At 48.5% G+C, this 6,535-nt stretch overlaps 1 protein-coding gene across 1 annotated transcript in view; it reads right to left on the reverse strand.

Moving 5' to 3' along the window:
- The window catches only part of LOC119978468 (DENN domain-containing protein 2D-like), a 196,470-nt gene extending 190,573 nt beyond the window's left edge, over positions 1 to 5,897 (reverse strand). Inside the window, exon 1 of the mRNA XM_038820128.1 lies at positions 5,725 to 5,897. The gene's annotated coding sequence lies outside the window, so the exon portion shown is untranslated. The remainder of the gene's footprint in view (positions 1 to 5,724) is intronic.
- Between the last annotated feature and the right edge of the window lie 638 nt (positions 5,898 to 6,535).

Below are 6,535 nucleotides of genomic sequence, written 5' to 3' on the forward strand. Positions count from 1 at the left end.
GCATCCTGTTCAAGCTCCGGAGGTATGATTTCTAACTCATTTATACCCCTGGCAAGGACCTTGTCGTTGCTGACACCCTCTCCAGGTCAGTCACCACTCCATGCGATCCCGAGGGGTTCGTTTACCAGGTCGACGCCCAAGTTGTGTTCGCAGCCTTCCACTTGCCAGCATCGGATGCTCGCCTGATACAGATTCACCACGAGACAGCGGCTGAACCCCTTCTACAGCGTGTCATGCACCACATGACGGACGGGTGGCTCAAGGGCCAATGCCCGCAGTTTTACAACGTTCGAGACGATCTGGCAGTCGTTAATGGGGCTCTCCTGAAGCTGAACCGCATCGTGATCCCACACAGCATGCGTCAGCTGGTCCTGGAACAGCTGCACGAGGGCCATCTGGTATTTGAAAAATATCGCCGAAGGGCCAGGGAAGCTGTATATTGGCCGGGGATCAACGACGACATTGCCAATGTGGCACTCAACTGCCCCACCCGCCAGCGTTTTCAGCCGGCCCAACCATGGGAGACTCTGATGCCCCATGAGTTGGTCACATCGCCCTGGACCAAGGTGGGCATTGACCTGTTCCACGCATTGGGCAGAGACTATGTATTAATTATAGATTACTTCTCAAACTACCCGGAGGTAATCAGGTTGCACGACCTCACTTCATCCGCTGTCATTCGGCCGTGCAAAGAGACGTTTGCCCGGCATGGCATCCCGCTCACAGTGATGTCGGACAATGGCCCCTGCTTCACCAGCCAGGAATGGGCCAGCTTCGCCCGGCAGTACAACTTCGCCCACGTCACATCCAGTCCCCTGAACCCTCAGTCCAATGGCAAAGCAGAAAAGGGGGTTCACATAGTCAAGAGGCTACTCTGCAAGGCTGCCGATGCCGGGTCTGACTTCTATTCCGCTCTGTTGGCCTATCGCTCCGCCCCACTCTCCACTGGGCTGTCGCTCGCACAGTTGTTAATGAATCGCACCCTGAGGATGACGGTGCCGTCCATCCATACACCAAATCTTGATCATGTCCACGTGCTTCGCAAGATGCAGACGTCTCAGGCGCAGCAAAAGGCGACACACAACTCACGTACTGCTGATCTCCCCGACATCCAGCCACACAACACGGTTCGCATTCATCTGCCGGATGGTGGCTGGTCTGCGCCTGCTGTTGTTCTCAGGCAGGTGGCCCCCCCCGCTGCTTCCTGGTCCGGTTACCGGACGGATCCATTCGGCGCCGCAATCGGCGTGCCCTTCGCCTGGCTCCACAGTCGTCATGGGATCCTCCGACCAGCTCCTCTGCTGACCCTGCCATGGACTGTGCAGAGCTTCCGGTCACTCTGCTTCCCCCTGAACTGTACTGCAGCCCAACCAGATCCTGACCTGGCGGCTATTGACCCACCCTTGAGGCGGTCAACCAGATATCGTCGCCCATTTCAGAGACTGAATTTATGAACTTTGCAAATTTATGGATTCTCTGAGATGTTTCCCTGCCTTGTTTAATCATTTTCTATTGGTTTGTATATAGCACTGTTCTTGTTCAATTTGTTGCATACTACTTATCTGCACCAGGCACCTTCCCTTGTATGTAGCTTAGTTTTCCTGTATATAGCTCTGTATATATGTCTTTGCACCTCACATGTAGTCAGGAACATTCTTCACACACTCTATATTATGTCATAATATACACCAGTATATCATGGTGCAGACACACACACTGATGGACATACACTGGGACCAATCAATATGCACAAACACCGCAGCCAATCACCAGTTAGAACACGCGCACTATAAATATAGAGGGCATCACTTTTCCCGCTCATTCAGGATGCTGCCTCTCAGAAACACAAGAGCTTATCAGTTACAGTACAGACTCTCACCACGTGCTGAGTGATTCAACTGGTTCAGACAGGCACAGGTCTCTAGTTAATCTAGCATCGTGTAAACACACAGTAATAGTATGTCTAGCATTTTATAAGAGTTAATAAAATAGTGTTGAACCATCTTCAGTGTTGGTGGCCTATGTCTGCTTCACGGATCCAGTTGCATTCGATGTTAGACCAACACAGATAACACATCACTCCTCACACACCACAATGCTTCCAAATTTCCTGCCATCTGCAAACATTGAAATCATTCCCTGCACCAACTCATTAATATATTTCAGGAAGAGCAGGCACACTGATACTGACCCCTGGAGAACTCCGCTCCAATCCTATCTCCAGTCCACAAAAACAATTCGCCACCCTCTCTGTATCCTGCCACTCAGCCAATTCCATACCCATGCTACTGCTGTCCTTTTTATTCCATTAGCCCTCCACAAGCCTGGTGTGCAGCAAGGTATCAAATGGCACAATGACCTGACAATCTGTGTTACTATAATATTGAATGCCTACAAAATGATGAGAGGTATGGACAGGGTGGATAACAACAAGCTTTTTCCAAGAGTGGGGGTGTCAATTACAATGGGTCACGATTTCAAGATGAGAAGGGGAAAGTTTAAGGTAGATGTGCGTGCAAAGTTTTTTACGCAGAGGGTGGTGGGTGCCTGGAACGCTTTACCAGCGGAGGTGGTAGAGGCGGGCACGATAGCATCATTTAAGATGCATCTAGACAGATATATGAGCAGGGGCAGCAGGGTAGCATGGTGGTTAGCATAAATGCTTCACAGCTCTAGGGTCCCAGGTTCGATTCCTGGCTGGGTCACTGTCTGTGTGGAGTCTGCACGTCCTCCCCCTGTGTGCATGGGTTTGCTCCGGGTGCTCCGGTTTCCTCCCACAGTCCAAAGATGTGCGGGTTAGGTGGATTGGCCATGCTAAATTGCCCGTAGTGTCCTAGTAAAAGTAAGGTTAGGGGGGGGGTTGTTGGGTTACGGGTATAGGGTGGATATGTGAGTTTGAGTAGGGTGGTCATGGCTCGGCACAACATTGAGGGCCGAAGGGCCTGTTCTGTGCTGTACTGTTCTATGTTCTATGAACGGGCGGGAACAGAGGGAAGTAGATCCTTGGAAAATAGGCAACAGGTTTAGATAAAGGATCTGGATCGGCGCAGGCTGGGAGGGCCGAAGGGCCTGTTCCTGTGCTGTAATTTTCTTTGTTCTTTGTTTTGTTCTTTGTTCTAAAATCATTTGTATTATTATTCACAGGCATATGCAAACTCAGTAAGTTCCAGGAAGGTTACGAGAGGGGGAAATGGATGACTGGGTGTTAGTTACATTTACAGGGCCCTTAAAAGGAGAGTGTCACAACAGGCAGCCAACAGTTTGAAAGTTTTGTAGAAGTTCAAAAGGTTATCACAGCTGATTAACAGGCTTGTCCATGCAGTAGTGGCAGTGAGTTACCATGGAAACTCAATGTAGGCAGCGGCCTATAGACAGGGGAGGGGTCCACTTTCTGAAGTAAAGCTGATATGAGTCAGGTGTAAGGAGAGCCGCCCCCTGTACTTCTGTACAGTACTGCTCCATAGGTCCACAGGTCTCAGCCTGCAACTCAACATCTTTGCCTCTAGATATGCCAGCTTTCTGTTGCATGTTCGCTCTCAGTGTCTGATGTGACCATCAATTCACTTGAGACACGATTGGAAGTAAACTGTGGTTTTAATAGTCTTACAACTGAGCCTTCCTGCGACCAGAAGAACTGAGGGCAGGCTCACGGCTGCAGCACTGTATACTTCTGGTAGTGGGAGGGGCCATGGGCGGAGCCAAGGGTGGAGCCCTGTACAAGCTCCTCATCTCCCCTATGGGCAGAGCCGCGCAACGGCTCACAGACAGAGCCCACAAGGACATAATACTATGTAATACAATACAGTGTGAATTACAATATAATATGAATTCACCACAGTGTCTTTACAGCCTGGTATCTGCCTCCCTGCTCACCTACACAGCAAGAGGTTAAGTTTTTTGGTTGCAGTGTTTGGGTTGGAATCAGCTAAATCTGGTCCGATATTTTGCTGGAGGCTTTGTTACAGGGCCTGCATTCTCCAACCGGCTTGCCCCGCACCACTCCCTATCGCCCCACTCTGCTGCCATTGGCTGATCACCACCTTGGCTCTCACAGCGCCTCACTTCCTATACTTCCGGCAAAGTCAACGGGCTGGTGAGGATTCAATTGGATAATACTCCACTGCCCATCAGACAGCTTTTATATCCCACCTCCCATTTTCCTATCACTAAAAATTGATGCAAAATAAAATGGCACAAAGCACAATGGCTAGCACTGCCTCACCGCGCCAGGGACCTGGGTTCAATACCGATCCGGATCACTGCCTGTGTGGAGTTTGGACTTTCTTCCCATGTCTGCGTGGGTTTCCTCTGGGTGATCCAGTTTCCTCCCACAGTCCAAAGACGTGCAGGTTTGGTGGATTGGCCATGATAAATTGCCCCTTCGTGTCCACACGATAGGTGGGGTTATGGGATAATGGGGATAGGACGGTGAGTGGGTTTGGGTAGAGTGCTCTTTCAGAGAGTCAGTGCAGACTCGATGGGCTGAATAGTCTCCTTCTGCACTGTAGGGATTCTATGGATTCTCTGAATCAGCTACTTGAACATTCCTTTAAAAAAAAAATTTAGAGTACCCAATTATTTTTTTCCAATTAAGGGGCAATTTAGTGTGGCCAATCCACCTAACCTGCACATCTTTGGGTTGTGGGGGTGAAACCCACCCAGACACGGGGAGAATGTGCAAACTCCACACGGACCCAGTGCTGGGATTCGAACCCGGGTCCTCAGCGCTGTCGGCAGCAGTGCTAACCACTGTGCTGCTTCTCACTTGAACATTCCTTGAATTTCCCTCTTAAAGCAGTGTCCATGAGATTAGTCTTTCACTGTTGAAGACTTCAGGGCATTCCTGCTGGATTGGCACCACCAGCTTTGACCTTCAGAACTAGATGGTGACCTCCCACCAGTCAGGGGATGCAGGCTCTTGTTTACGTTGGTGCATCATTTGTTCTGGGAGCAAAACCAAAACAGAAATGTCCTGACAAACGTACCTTTCTGTTTTGTGTCCATTAAACGTCCTCTTGCCTCAGCTGTCAACCCTCAGCAAGTCCAGTATCTGGGCATAGTCAGTGGGATCCAGAAGTGCCCCGCCAATGCAAATTCAACCTTTCTGTGTAACACTGAAGCTTCTTCACCACCCGAGTGAACGGTAACAGGCTCATTCCACTATTCTGTGATCCATTAAACCTTGTCCACATCCATTGTTGGTGATGAATGGACCCTTCCCCACCACCCTTTTTTTCACGAGATATTTCCATTCAGTGGCATCAATCCATCTGTTAATGAGGATAAGTTGGGATGGGAAGGCGGAAGGGGTTTGTGCCCCGAATGAGCTTTGGGACTTTTATTATGAAGACTCAAGTTCAAACCCAGTTTATCCTGGCTGGATGGACTCTGCTCTGTCAGCTACGTCAGAGTAAATGCAGGAACAATGTAAACTCTACCCAGGTATCTCATGGGCATGGATCCCACACATCACAAGATTAATCCTAATTCAGACAGCAAGTCTGAGATATAGAGGTAACAATCACACACAGGTTATTTTAAACGTCACTGGGATTGTAATCTTTACACTGAAAATTTCTACTTCCTTTTTCGTAATGTCTGTTCTAACACAGGGTGACATGTTTAATTTTAAAAGCCAGCTCTGAATTTGAGTTAAGTTTGTCACCAACTAAAGAGGTTGTTACAAATAGAGAGACAAAAATCAATGAAGAATAGAATCATTACCTCAAAGGGAATTGTAACTCCTCATTCACGTTGGATAGCAGGCTGCTGGCTACAATAGACTCGCTCAATCCGCCAGCTGTCTGAGATATTTTAACAAACAGGTTCCCCTCTTCTACTCAGTATTTGTGGTCTCTCGCTGTCAGTTTCTCTTCCTGTTCCGACCTCATTGCTGCACTGAGTTTAAATTAAAGCACGTTATCAGTGTCAATTCCTTCCATCTCACCAACACCGCCCTTCATGTTTTACCCCATTCCCACCTAAATGACCAAATGGGACTCACCTTGAACATTGTACTGGATTCTCCGCCTGGAGACTAAGTGCTGACATCGGGATTAATTGCGGATGTTCTACGATCTGGAGCAATTCAGGACATGTAAATGGGCCAGCCCGTGCACCACGTGGAACTAGTGCAATTCCTTTTTTAAAAAGTATTTTTATTAAAGTTTTGAAGAATTTTTCATAATAAAACAGTAGTAACAATAATAACAAAACAAACTAGAGCGAACATTAATAGTGTAAAAAGAGAATATACAATAACAATTAAATAGACATTACCCCACGTGACCCAGTCTTCCCACACCATCCCAATGAAGCACTCACCGCCCCCCACCCCCCCCACCCCCCCATGGATTGCTGCTGCTGCCGACATTTTAATTTTCCTGAGAAAGTCGACGAACGGCGGCCACCTCTGAGAGAACCTAGCGTAGAGCCTCTTAAGGCAAAACTTTATTTCCCGATGCTGAGAACCCAGCCATGTCGTTATCCCAGGTCTCTACACTCGGGGGCTTCCAGTCCCTCCACATTAATAAAC

The sequence above is a fragment of the Scyliorhinus canicula genome, chromosome 15, assembly GCF_902713615.1.
Source record: "Scyliorhinus canicula chromosome 15, sScyCan1.1, whole genome shotgun sequence".
NCBI classification, from domain to species: domain Eukaryota; kingdom Metazoa; phylum Chordata; class Chondrichthyes; order Carcharhiniformes; family Scyliorhinidae; genus Scyliorhinus; species Scyliorhinus canicula.